The sequence below is a fragment of the Delphinus delphis genome, chromosome 19, assembly GCF_949987515.2.
Source record: "Delphinus delphis chromosome 19, mDelDel1.2, whole genome shotgun sequence".
Taxonomy (NCBI): domain Eukaryota; kingdom Metazoa; phylum Chordata; class Mammalia; order Artiodactyla; family Delphinidae; genus Delphinus; species Delphinus delphis.
The window spans coordinates 48,140,044-48,155,033 of record NC_082701.1 but is presented as its reverse complement, the minus strand read 5'-3'; positions in this window follow the sequence as shown (position 1 = coordinate 48,155,033).

Below are 14,990 nucleotides of genomic sequence, written 5' to 3'. Positions count from 1 at the left end.
ATCACATCTCTTCCCATATAATCTTTCTAAGGGAACCTGACCCCATTCCTAGCCCAGCTGGGGGGGTGGTGAGCAAGTAACCATCCATTATGGCCACAGGTGATTGGATCAGGAGTGAACACCTGACCCAACTTACGGCAATCAGACCCTTTAGGAAATAAGGATTTTAGGACACAAAAAACTGTGGCAAACTGTGGATCTAAAGAGTTACGTAAAATTGGGGTTGGTGGTCATGTTGAGCCATGTTCAAGTGAATGAAACTAATCTACAGAGTAGATATTGGAGTAGATGAAAAGAAAGAGGTTCAATAAGAGATTCCCAGCCCTAGAGTAGCTTCCTGGTTCTTTCTTTTTCCTCTGAAGTCCAGCTATTGTTCTTCCACTTCATTTCTGTGAGAGTGTTCCCCTTTTTACTTGACTTAATGTGAGTGGGTTTCTCAATAAGTATTTTAAAAACAGAAATTGGGTGATGGAAATACTCTGAAATTAGATCATGGAGATGGTTGCACAACGTGGTAAATACACTAAAACTACTAAATTGTGTTTGACTTTTAAATGGTAAATTTTATGTTCTATGAATTATATCTCAATGAAAAACTTAAAGCAGAAATTATATGCCGTTAAGACCAGATGTTATTAACAAAAGGTTTAGAAATCTAGCCACCAGAACAAGGAAACGGAAGGGAAGGGAACTATCATAGGTCATTCTTCGGTGAAAAAGAGAATCCACACTGCAATTACTATTTTGAAGTTAATGACAGTGAAAAAATATAAAAATTGTGCATGTGGAGGGTGGTCAAAGCTTTATTCAAGGAAAATCATAACCATAAGTGAATTTTTACTAACATAAAGAAAGCAGAATTAAATGAACTAAGTGTTCATGTCAAGAAGTTAGAAATCAGAAAGCAAAATAAACGTAGGCAAGATAACAGAAAGGAATGAATGAAGATTAAAAATAAAATAATAAGATTTTATTTATTTATGTATTTTGGCCGCGCTGCGTGGCATGTGAGATCTTGGTTCCCTGACCAGGGATCGAACCTGTGCCCCCTACAGTGGAAGCACAGAGTCTTAACCACTCGACTGCCAGGGAAGTCCCCAAATAATAAAATTTTAAAAAGAAAAAGCAGAGAGGATAAACGTGGGTCCTAGACATGTCAGTCACAAAGCTTACAGGTCCACCATCCTTCTTAGAGACAGCCATCCCGTTCCTGCCTCTCTGCTAAGGGAGGGGGCCCTGGGCTGCTCCTTAAACAAGAGAAGCTTCTGACAAGAACTCCAGTGAGGCCCTGAGCAACGGAGGCCCAGCATAGCCAGGCATAAAGAGCTCTGTCCAACAGAGGCAGTGTCAAACAGCATGACATCAAAGATGGGAGCCATAAAGGAGAGATGGACAACTTTGACTATACAAAGGTTAGAACTATTGCAAAGGAGAGGAAAGCTTGAAAGCATGCTGGGTCAGATGTGGAAAACAAAGTTTGATTCCTACCTCACACCTTACATCAATATAAATTCCAGAGAAAGAAATACAACTGGCCAAAGAACATATGAAAAAGAATGTGCAATCTCATTTATAATTGAAATGTAATTCAAACAGTTGTTTGATCTATGAGGTTCACAAAAACTAGTAAATTCTACCTTACCCAGATCTCTCACACATTGCTGGTGGGTGTGCAAACTGATGCAGCGTTTCTGCAAGATCTAAGTAAATGCTGAATATATTTACCCTTAACCCAGCAATTACACCCAGGAACGTATCCTGCAGAAACCTTAGAACATGTTCACAAGTGTGTGTGTCTCTCTCTTTTTTTTTTTTTTTGGTGCCGCACCGCACTGCATGCAGGATCTTAGTTCCCCGACCAGGGATTGAACCTGTGCCCCCTGCAGTGGAAGCGCAGAGTCATAACCGCTGGACCGCCAGGGAAGTCCCACAAATGTGTCTCTTTGTTATTCTGTTGAAAGAAATTTGGGAAGCTCACAAATATATGAAAATTAAATAACATACTCCTAAATAACCAATGAGTCAAAGAAGAAACTGAAAGGAAAATTAGAAAATGAAGTGAATAAAAATGAAGACACAAAACACCAAAGAGCAGCTAAAGCCATGCTTAGAGGAAATTTTAAGCCGTAACTACCTACATTAAAAAAAGAATGATTTTAAATCCGTAACCTAACTTCTACCTCAAGACAATGGTAAAGTAAGAGCAAACTAAGCCTAAAGAAAGCAGAATGAAGACTGGAGTGGAAATAAATAGAGTTCGAAAAGCAGAGAGAAAAATCAATGAAATCAAATCCTGGGTCTTTGAAAAGATAACCGTATTGACAAACTTCAGCTGAATTGACCAAGAAAATAAAAAAGAATACTCAAATTACTAGAATCAGAAATGAAAGAAGGAATATTACTACCAACCTTACAGAAATAAAGTGGATTATAAAGGAAGGCTATGAACAATTGTATGCCAATAAATTAGATAACTTGGATGAAATGAATAGATTCCTGTAAAGATAACAAACTACCTTCAGGAACCCGGGCCCCTGGCAGTGAGAGCGCCAAGTTCTAACCACTGGACCACCAGGGAGTTCCCAGAAATAGAAAATCTTTAACAAAATACTGAATTAGTAATCAAAACACTACTTACAAAGAAAAGCCCAGGACCAGATGGCTTCACTGCAGAATTCTACCAAAATTTAAAGAAGAATTCATACCAAAGAAGTCTTCACAAGCTATTCCAAAAGTGGAAGAGGAAGGAATACTTCCCAACTCATTCTATGAGACCAGTATTACCCTGACACCAAAATAGTGAAGATAGCACCAGAAAAGAAAGGTATAGGCCATTATCTCTTACGAGATTGGATTCAGAAATCCTAAACAAAATACTCGCACAAACCCACATCACAGAAAATAATTATACACCATGAGCAAATGGAATCTATCACAGGAACGCAAGGTTGGTTTAACATCTGAAAATCAATTAATGCTCTACACCATATCAATGGAATAAAAACAAAAACCACAGGATCATCAAAATACACAGAAAAGGGCTTCCCTGGTGGCGCAGTGGTTGGGGGTCCGCCTGCCAATGCGGGGGGCGCGGGTTCATGCCCTGGTCCGGGAGGGTCCCGCGTGCTGCGGAGCGGCTGGGCCCGTGGGCCGTGGCCGCTGGACCTGCGCGTCCGGAGCCTGTGCTCCACGGCAGGAGTGGCCACAGTGGTGAGGGGCCCGTGTACCGCAAAAAAAAAAAAATACACAGAAAAAGCATTTGACAAAATCCAACACCCTTTCATTAAAACAACAAACTAGGAGTAGAAGAGATCTTCTATAAAGGGCGTCTATGAAAAACCCACTAACATCATACTTACTAGTGAAAGACTGGATGCTTTCCTCTTGATATCAGGAGCAACACAAGGATGTCCACTCTCACCACTTCTACTCAGCATTGTACTGGAGGTTCTAGCCAGGGCAATTAGGCAAGAAAAAGAAATAAAAGGATTCTGTATTGGACAGGAAGAAGTAAAATTATCGCTATTTGCAGATGACATGATCTCGTATATGGAAAATCCTAAACAATTCACTAAAAACTACTATAACTAACAAATGAATTCAGGAAGGTTGCAGAATACAAAATCAATATATATAAAAAATCAATTACATTTCTACATATTTGCAGTGAAAAATTAAGAAAACAATTCCAAAAAAACAAACAAAAAACAGCATCAAGAATAATAAAATACTTAGGAGTAAATTTAACAAAAGGAGTGCAAAATTTATTGGTGGAAACCATGAAACATCGTTGAAAGCAATTAAAGATCTAAATAGATTTTAAAACATTCCATATACATAGATCAGAAGACTTATTGCTATTAAGATGGCAATAGTCCCCAAACTGATCTATAGATTCGGTGCCATCCCTTGTCAGATTCCCAACTCACTTCTTTGAAGAACTGGCAGACTGATTCTAAAATTCACATGGAATGACAAGGGGCCCTGCATAGCCAAAACAATCCTGAAAAAAGAAAAATGGGGAACTCACACTCAAAATTTACTGCAAAGCAACAGAACTTCAAGATAGTGTGATGCTGGCTTAAAGACAGACGTATTACTAAATAAAAAAACAAGATATAAATAATGTCAACAATCCCATTTATATAAGAAAAAATATTTTTTCCCCATAAGGAAAAGTCTCACAACATTAACACTGCGTGAGTAACAGTGCTCATGCAAATAAGGGTAAAATTAAATACGCAGGCTTGAGGCCTGGCATGTGGGGCTCAGCATTAAGGGTGGTGTGGTGACCCAGGTCCAGGGGCTGCCCCAGAGTCAGGGCTTCATGAGAAACAGGCAGCTAGCTCCTGTTTGTTCCAAACTCCCAGTGCCTCTCAGGCAACCTGGAAAAACACAATTCCCCAAGCAGGAAACCCGCCACATATTCCAGCCTGGAGCTCAGAAAGCCAAACCCTGTGACAAATTTAAAAACAAAACTTGAAAAAGCAAACTCTCACAATAGAATGTTAAAAAAAACAAAAACCAAAAAGCCAACTTTTATTTTCCTTTCTTATTAATAAGTACCACACGTTTATTGCAAAAAATTTTTTTTCAAAATACAGATAAGCAAAAAGAATATTTCCCATAATCTCGCTGCCAATGATGACCAATGTTAATATTTTACTGCAAATGTTGTGAGATTTTCACTATAGGTCAAAAAACTTGTAGACGCTATAACTTATTTTTTCATTTAGTAATACACTGTGAACGTTTTTACATGTCAGTAAATATACATGTATATTATTACATAAAGCACCTGTTCTTGCCATTTTCCCTTCTCTCACAGAAGTTTTTCTCTCTGGGGCTAACCCAGCAGGATGCCCACTCCTGGCCCAGACTCAGGCCTGGCCAATCAGAGTCTTCTGTTCCCCTGCTACAGTGATTCATCCAGGGGTGGGCACGTGACCCAAATCATTCCAATGAAACTCTGTCCCAGGACCTTTGCCGCAACTGTGGAGAAAGAGAAGTTCTCTCTCTACGGGGGTTGCTGGGACACAGGAACATCAGCATGGCCCTTCTGCGCTCCTGTCAGGAGCATAAGAATGAGGATGCTTCATCCCTTGATACAGCCATCCTGACACCAACTACCCTGAAATTGTCAGTCACAGGAGCCGAGAGTTTCCCCATTTTTGCACACCCACTCTGAGATCAGCTTCTGTTACCTGCAAACAAAAGAGGCCTAATTCAGTGAGCTAGGAGCCAGGTGCTGTGCCAGGCTCGGACGTGGCAGTGACAGACCCAGTAAGGTCCAGGCTTCCTCCTGGTGGCTGACCTTGTCTGTGGTCTCCCCACCAGCCTGCCCAGCAAGGCAGCCCTCTGGGTCCTTCCATCCGCAGAGCCTTGCAGATTTTGAACTCTCCTGTACAAGTCCCTCGTTGGCAGGAGAGCAAGAAGTTGAACTCACATTCCCCCCACATGCGTGACTTCACGTTCCACATTTCTTAAAGTCTCCCATGGTAGCTAGAATTTTGTGTAAATTCTGCATTCTCTACTATTATGTCTTTACATTTAAAGAATGTGTTCTCCAAAAAATCTTGGAGTAAAAGTAAGATACACCCTGCTTATCCTGTGTCTTTTTAAACTAGACTTTTATCTAGATAAAAGTAAAGATAAAGGTATATGACTTGTAAATATTTTCTCCCATTCTATGGGTTGTCCTTTTACTCTCTTAATAGTTCCTTTGATGCATTAAAGTTTTAAATTTTTTAAATTTACATATAGTTAATTTACAATGTGTTAGTTTCAGGTGCATAGCAAAGTGATTCATACATATATATATACACATATATACATATATATTCTTTTTCAGATTCTTTTCCATTGTAGGTTATTACAAGGTATTGAATATAGTTCCCTGTGCTATGCAGTAGGTCCTTGTTGTTTATCTATTTTATATATAGTAACGTGTACCTGTTAATCCCAAACTCCTAATTTATCCATCCCTTCCCCTTTCCCCTTTGGTAACCATAAGTTTGTTTTCTATGTCTGTGAGTCTGTTTCTGTTTTGTAAATAAGTCCATTTGTAACTTATGATATCACATATGATATCACATATGATATCACATATAAGTGATATCATATGATATTTGTCTTTCTCTGTCTGACTGCACTTAGTATGATAATACCTAGGTCTATCCATGCTGCTGCAAATGGCATTATTTCATTCCTTTTTATGGCTGAGTAATATTCCATTCTTTTTTTTTGAATTTTATTTTTTTATACAGCAGGTTCTTATTAGTCATCCTTTTTTTTTTTTTTTTTGCGGTATGCGGGCCTCTCACTGTTGTGGCCTCTCCCATTGCGGAGCACAGGCTCTGGACGCGCAGGCTCAGCGGCCATGGCTCACGTACCCAGCCACTCCGCGGCATGTGGGCTCTTCCCGGACCGGGGCACGAACCCGCGTCCCCTGCATCGGCAGGCGGACTCTCAACCACTGCGCCACCAGGGAAGCGCCAGTCATCCATTTTATACACATCAGTGTATACATGTCAATCCCAATCTCCCAGTTCATCACACCACCACACCACCCCCTGCCACTTTCCCCTCTTGGAGTCCATACATTTGTTCTCTACATCTGTGTCTCAATTTATGCCCTGCAAACCGGTTCATCTGTACCATTTTTCTAGGTTCCACGTATATGCGTTAATATACAATATTTGTTTTTCTCTTTCTGACTTACTTCACTCTGTATGACAGTCTCTAGATCCATCCAAGTCTCTACAAATGACCCAGTTTTGTTCCTTCTTATGGCTGAGTAATTTTCGTTGTATATATGTACCACATCTTTATCCATTCGTCTCTTGATGGGCATTTAGGTTGCTTCCATGACCTGGCTATCGTAAATAGTGTTGCAATGAACATTGGGGTGCATGTGTCTTTTTGAATTATGGTTTTCTCTGAGTATATGCCCAGTAGTGTGATTGCGGGTCATATGGTAATTCTATTTTTAGTTTTTTAGGGAACCTCCATACTGTTCTCCATAGTGGCTTTATCAATTTACATTCCCACCAACACTGCAAGAGGGTTCCCTTTTCTCCACACCCTCTGCAGCATTTGTTGTTTGTAGATTTTCTGATGATGCCCATTCTAACTGGTGTGAGGTGATACCCCATTGTAGTTTTGATTTGCATTTCTCTAATAATTAGTGATGTTGAGCAGCTTTTCATGTGCTTCTTGGCCATCTGTATGTCTTTTTCAGAGAAATGTCTATTTAGGTCTTCTGCCCATTTTTGGACTGGGTTGTTTGTTTCTTTAATATTGAGCTGCATGAGCTGTTTATATATTTTGGAGATTAATCCTTTGTCCGTTGATTCATTTTCAGATATTTTCTCCCATTCTGAGGGTTGTCTTTTCATCTTGTTTGTAGTTTCCTTTGCTGTGCAAAAGCTTTTAAGTTTCATTAGGTCCCATTTCCTTATTTTATTTCCAGTACTCTAGAAGGTGGATCAAAAAAAATCTTGCTGTGATTTATGTCAAAGAGTGTTCTTCCTATGTTTTCCTCTAAGAGTTTTATAGTGTCCAGTCTTACATTTAGGTCTGTAATCCATTTTGAGTTTATTTTTGTGTATGGTGTTAGGGAGTATAATTTCATTCTTTTACATGTAGCTGTCCAGTTTTCCCAGCACCACTTATTGAAGAGACTGTCTTTTCTCCATTGTATATCCTTGCCTCCTTTGTCATAGATTAGTTGACCATAGGTGTGTGGATTTATCTCTGAGCTTTCTATCTTGTTCCATTGATCTGTGTTTTTGTTTTTGTGCCAGTACCATATTGTCTTGATTACTGTAGCTTTGTAGTATACTCTGAAGTCAGAGAGTCTGATTCCTCCAGCTCTGTTTTTTTCCCTCAAGACTGCTTTTGTTATTCGGGGTCTTTTGTGTCTCCATACAAATTTTAAGATTTTTTTGTTCTAGTTCTGCAAAAAATGCCACTGGTAGTTTGATAGGGATTGCGCTGAATCTGTAGATTGCTTTGGGTAGTATAGTCATTTTCACAATGTTGTTTCTTCCAATCCAAGAACATGGTATATCTCTCCATCTGTTTGTATCATTTTTAATTTCTTTCATCAGTGTCTTATAGTTTTCTGCATACAGGTCTTTTGTCTCCTTAGGTAGGTTTATTCCTAGGTATTTTATTCTTTTTGTTGCAGCAGTAAATGGGAGTGTTTCCTTAATTTCTCTTTCAGATTTTTCATCATTAGTGTATAGGAATGCAAGAGATTTCTGTGCATTAATTTTGTATCCTGCAACTTTACCCAATTTATTGATTAGCTCTAGTAGTTTTCTGGTGGCATCTTTAGTATTCTCTATGTATAGTATCATGTCATCTGCAAACAGTGACAGTTTTACTTTTTCTGTTCCAATTTGTATTCCTTTTATTTATTTTTCTTCTCTGATTGCTGTGGCTAGGACTTCCAAAACTATGTTGAATAATAGTGGTGAGAGTGGACATCCTTGTCTTTTTCCTGATCTTAGAGGAAATGGTTTCAGTTTTTCACCATTGAGAACGATGTTTGCTTTGGGTTTGTCATATATGGCCTTTATTATGTTGAGGTAGGTTCCCTCTATGCCCACTTTCTGGAGAGTTTTTATCATAAATGGGTGTTGAATTTTGTCAAAAGCTTTCTCTGCATCTACTGAGATGATCATATTGTTTTTATTCTTCAATTTGTTAATATGGTGTATCACATTGATTGATTTGCATATATTGAAGAACCCTTGCATCCCTGGGATAAATCTCACTTGATCATGGTATATGATCCTTTTAATGTGTTGTTGGATTCTGTTTGCTAGTATTTTGTTGAGGATTTTTACATCTATATTCATCAGTGATATTGGTCTGTGATTTTCTTTTTTTGTAGTATCTTTGTCTGGTTTTGGTATCAGGGTGATGGTGGCCTCATAGAATGAGTTTGGGAGTGTTCTTTCCTCTGCAACTTTTTGAAAGAGTTTGAGAAGCATAGGTGTTAGCTCTTCTCTAAATGTTTGATAGAATATCACCTGTGAAGCCATCTGGTCCTGGACTTTTGTTTGTTGGGAGATTTTTAATCACAGTTTCAATTTCATTACTGTGATTGGTGTGTTCATATTTTCTATTTCTTCCTGGTTCAGTCTTGGGAGTTTATACCTTTCTAAGAATTTGTCCATTTCTTCTAGGTTGTCCATTTTATTGGCATAGAGTTGCTTGTAGTAGTCTCTTAGGATGCTTTGTATTTCTGTGGTGTCTTTTGTAACTTGTTTTTCATTTCTAATTTTATTGATTTGAGTCCTCTCCCTCTTCTTCTTGATGAGTCTGGCTAATGGTTTATCAATTTTGTTTATCTTCTCAAAGAACCAGCTTTTAGTTTTATTGATCTTTGCTATTGTTTTTTTGTCTGTTTGTTTTTTGTTTTTTTTGTGGTACACGGGCCTCTCACTGTTGTGGCCTCTCCCGTTGCGGAGCACAGGCTGCAGACGCACAGGCTTAGCGGCCACGGCTCACGAGCCCAGCGGCTCCGCGGCATGTGGGATCTTCCCGGACCAGGGCACGAACCCGTGTCCCTTGCATCAGCAGGCGGACTCCCAACCACTACGCCACCAGGGAAGCCCTTTGCTATTGTTTTTTTTTTTTTTGTTTCTATTTCATTTATTTCTGCTGTGATCTTTATTTTTTCTTTCCTTTCTGCTAACTTTGGGTTTTGTTCGTTCTTCTTTTTCTAGTTCCTTTAGGTGGAAGGTTAGATTGTTTATTTTTGATTTTTCTTGTTTCTTGAGGTAGGCTTGTATAGCTATAAACTTCCCTCTTAGAATGGCTTTTCTGCATCCCATAGGTTTTGGATCGTCGTGTTTTCATTGTCATTTGTCTCTAGGTATTTTCTGATTTTGTCTTTGATATCTTCAGTGATCTCTTGGTTATTTAGTAACGTATTGTTTAGCCTGCATGTGTTTGTGTTTTTTTATGTTTTTTTTCCCTGTAATTGATTTCTAATCTCATAGCGTTGTGGTCAGAAAAGATGCTTGATATGATTTCACTTTTCTTAAATTTACTGAGGCTTGATTTGTGACCCAAAATGTGATCTACCCTGGAGAATGTTCCGTGCGCACTTGAGAATAAAGTGTAATCTGCTGTTTTTGGATGGAATGTCCTATAAATATCAATTAAATCTATCTGGTCTATTGTGTCATTTAAAGCTTGTGTTTCCTTATTAATTTTCTGTCTGGATGATCTGTCCATTGGTGTAAGTGAGGTGTTAAAGTCCCCCACTATTATTGTGTCACTGTCGATTTCCTCTTTTATAGCTGTTAGCAGTTGCCTTATGTATTGAGGTGCTCCTACGTTGGGTGCATATATATTTATAATTGTTATATCTTCTTCTTGGATTGATCCCTTGATCAGTATGTAGTGTCCTTCCTTGTCTCTTGTAACATTCTTTATTTTAAAGTCTATTTTATCTGATACGAGTATTGCTACTCCAGCTTTCTTTTGATTTCCATTTGCATGGAATATCTTTTTCCATCCCCTCCCTTTCAGTCTGTATGTGTCCCTAGGTCTGAAGTGGGTCTCTTGTAGATAGCATGTATATGGGTCTTGTTTTTGTATCCATTCAGCAAGCCTGTGTCTTTGGTTGGAGCATTTAATCCACTCACGTTTAAGGTAATTATCGATATGTGTGTTCCTATTACCATTTTCTTAAGTGTTTTGGGTTTGTTTTTGTAGGTCCTTTTCTTCTCTTGTGTTTCCCACTTAGAGAAGTTCCTTTAGCATTTGTTGTAGAGCTGGTTTGCTGGTGCTGAATTCTCTGAGCTTTTGCTTGTCTGTAAAGCTTTTGATTTCTCCATCGAATCTGAATGAGATCCTTGCCAGGTAGAGTAATCTTGGTTGTAGGTTCTTCCCTTGCATTGCTTTAAGTATATCATGCCACTCCCTTCTGGCTTGTAGAGTTTCTGCTGAGAAATCAGCTCTTAACCTTGTGGGAGTTCCCTTGTATGTTATTTGTCATTTTTCCCTTGCTGCTTTCAATAATTTTTCTCTGTCTTTAATTTTTGCCAGTTTGATTACTATGTGTCCGGGCCTGTTTCTCCTTGGGTTTATCCTGTATGGGACTCTCTGTGCTTCCTGGACTTGGGTGGCTATTTCCTTTCCCATGTTAGAGAAGTTTTTGACTATAATCTCTTCAAATATTTTCTCTGGTCCTTTCTCTCTCTCTTCTTCTTCTGGGACCCCTATAATGCAAATGTTGTTGCGTTTAATGTTGTCCCAGAGGTCTCTTAGGCTGTCTTCATTTCTTTTCATTCTTTTTTCTTTATTCTGTTCCGCAGCAGTGAATTCCACCATTCTGTCTTCCAGGTCATTTATCCGTTCTTCTGCCTCAGTTATTCTGCTATTGATTCCTTCTAGTGTAGTTTTCATTTCAGTTATTGTATTGTTCATCTCTGTTTGTTTGTTCTTTAATTCTTCTAGGTCTTTGTTAAACATTTCTTGCATCTTCTCGACCTTTGCCTCCATTCTTTTTCTGAGGTCCTGGATCATCTTCACTATCATTATTCTGAATTCTTTTTCTGGAAGGTTGCCTATCTCCACTTCATTTAATTGTTTTTCTGAGGTTTTATCTTGTTTCTTCATCTGGTACATAGCCCTCTGCCTTTTCATCTTGTCTATCTTTCTGTGAATGTGGTTTTTGTTCCACAGGCTGCGGGATTGTAGTTCTTCTTGCTTCTGCTGTCTCCCCTCTGGTGGATGAGGCTATCTAAGAGGCTTGTGCAAGTTTCCTGATGGGAGGGACTGTCCATTCTTCTTTATACATTCATAAACGTATACCACGCTTTCTTTATACATTCATCTGTTGAAAGATACTTAGGTTGCTTCCATGTCTTGGCTATTGTAAATAGTGTTGCTGTGAACATTGTGGTGCATCTGTCTTTTCAAATTAGAGTTTTCTTCTTTTCTGGATATATGCCCAGCAGTGGGATTACAGGATCATATGGCAACTCTATTTTTAATTTTTTTAAGGAACCTCCATACTGTTTTCCATAGTGGCTGCACCAATTTACTTTTCCACCAACAGTGTAGGAGGGCTCCCTTTCTCCACACCCTCTCCAGCATTTATTTGTAGGTTTTTTGTTTGTTTGTTTGGCCTCATTGTGCGGTTTGTGGGATCTTAGTTCCCCGACCAGGGATTGAACCTGGGCCCTCGGCAGTGAAAGCACCAAGTGCTAACCACTGGACCGCCAGGGAATTCCCATTTGTAGACTTTTTTTTTTTTTTTGCGGTACGTGGGCCTCTCACTGTTGTGGCCTCTCCCATTGCGGAGCACAGGCTCCGGACGCGCAGGCTCAGCGGCCATGGCTCACAGGCCCAGCCGCTCCATGGCATGTGGGATCTTCCTGGACCAGGGCACGAACCCGTGTCCCCTGCATCGGCAGGCGTATTCTTAACCACTGCGCCACCAGGGAAGCCCTGTAGACTTTTTAATGATGGCCATTCTTACTGGTGTGAGATGATACCTCATTTTATTGGGTTGGCCAAAAAATTCTTTAGGTTTTTAAGTAAAAATAAAAGACACATTTTTCATTTTCACCAAGAACTTTATTGAACAACGTATTCACCGTTTTGTTCTACTTCCTTCTGCCATATTTCAGGCAACTTCATAATTCCATCTTCCCAAAACTTTTTATCTTCTTGAGCAAAGAACTGTTCAGGTGCCTTTTACACTCTTCCAGGGAATTGAAATTTTTTCCATTAAGAGAATTTTGTAAAGACCGAAATAAATGGAAATCCGAAGGTGCAATGTCTGGTGAATACAGTGGGTGAATCAGAACTTCCCAGCCAAGCTGTAGCAGTTTTTGCCTGGTCATCAAAGAAACATGTGGTCTTGTGTTATCCTGATGGAAGATTATGCGTTTTCTGTTGATTAATTCTGGACACTTTTCATCAGGTGCTGCTTTCAGTCAGTCTAATTGGGAGCAGTACTTGTTGGAATTAATCGTTTGGTTTTCCGGAAGGAGCTCATAATAGAGGACTCCCTTCCAATCCCACCATATACACAGCATCCCGGCCTTTGGTGGGGTTAATGGTGGTTCATTTCGCTTGCCCCACGATCTCTTCCATTCCACATTGTTGTACAATATCCACTCTTCATCGCCCGTCACAATTTGTTTTAAAAATGGAATATTTTTGTTACATTTAAGTAGAGAATCACATGCAGAAGTACATCAAGAAGGTTCTTTTCACTTAACTTATGTGGAACCCAAACATCAAAGCGATTCATATAACCAAGCTGGTGCAAGTGATTTTCAGCGCTTGATTTGGGTATTTTGAGTATGTCAGCTATGTCCCGCGTGGCATAACGTTGATTGTTCTCAATTAATATCTCAATTTGATCGCTATCAACTTCAACTGGTCTACCTGGCCGTGGAGCATCTCCAGCACAAAACTTCGCAAACCACTTTTGACATGTTTGATCAGTCACAGCACCTTCTCCATACAGTGCACAAAGCTTTTTTTGTGTTTCAGTTGCATTTTTACCTTCCTTGAAATAATAGAGCATAATATGCCAAAAATGTTACTTTTTTTCTTCCATCTTCAATATTAAAATGGTTACACAAAAACTCACCAATTTTGATAAGTTTTTTTAAAATGCACACTGATACGACAGTTGTCACAATACAATCTAACAAAGTTGTTTCGAATGAAGTGAAAGACAACTAAGGGCTACTAGAGCCATTGTACAGAAAAAAACCAAACGAGCTTTTTGGCCAACCCATAGTTTTGATTTGCATTTCTCTAATAATTAATGATGTTGAGCATCTTTTCATGTGCCTGTTGGCCATCTGTATGTCTTCTTTGGAGAAATGTCTGTTTAGGTCTTCTGCCCATTTTTTTGATTGGGTTGTTTGGTTTTTTTGGATACTGAAAACTGCATCAGCGGTTTGTACATTTTGGAAATTAAGCCTTTGTCAGTCACATCATTTGCAAATATTTTCTCCCATTCCATAGGTTATCTTTTTGTTTATGGCTTCCTTTGCTGTACAAAAGGTTATAGGTTTGATTAGGTCCCATTTGTTTATTTTTGCTTTTATTTCTTTTGCCTTGGGAGCCTAACCTAAGAAAATATTGCTATGATTTCTGTCAGAGAATGTTTTGCCTATATTCTCTTCTAGGAGTTTTGTGGTGTCAAGTCTTATATTTAAGTCTAAGCCGTTTTGAGTTTATTTTTGCGCATGGTGTGAGGATGTGTTCTAACTTCATTGTTTCACATGCAGCTGTCCAGCTTTCCCAGTGCCACTTGCTGAAGAGACCATCTTTTCTCCATTGTATATTCTTGCCTCCTTTGTAAAAGTTTTTAATTTTGATGAAGTCCAATTTATCTATTTGTCTTTTGTTGCTCGTGCTTTTAGTGTCATATCTAAGAAACCATTATAAATTTCAAGCTTATGAAGATTTACCCCTATGTTTTCTTCTAAGAATTTTATAGTTTTAACTGTTTGATTCATTTTGAGTTAACTTTTGTATATGGTGTGAGGTAAGGGCCCAACTTCAGTCTGTTGCATGTGAATATCCAGTTGTCCCAGCCACACAGACCCCTGGACTGGGTGTCTCCCAGGCCCCCTGAGAACCTTGAAGAGAGGACACACTCACACCTTTTCGGAAAGGACAGGTGTACTAAATGCCGGACCCAGCTCAGGTCAGGATGGTTTGGGTTTCAGAAGATGAAGATAGACTAGGAGAAAGGAATATGATGAGTAAAGACGGACAAGAAGACAAAGCAAGTGGGGAAATAAGCTGGAGAAGTGGGAGGACACTGAAATGAGGGGACCGGAGGTGGGCTGGCTGGAACGGAGGGGGAGCCCACCAGTGACCAGAGAGCCCAGAGTCTGGGGTTGGGGTAAGGCTGAGGCAGGAGACAGAAGGCCTGGAGCTGAGGACTCCTCAGCCACCCTGCCTGGATGGCCCTGAGGACAAGGATCCTT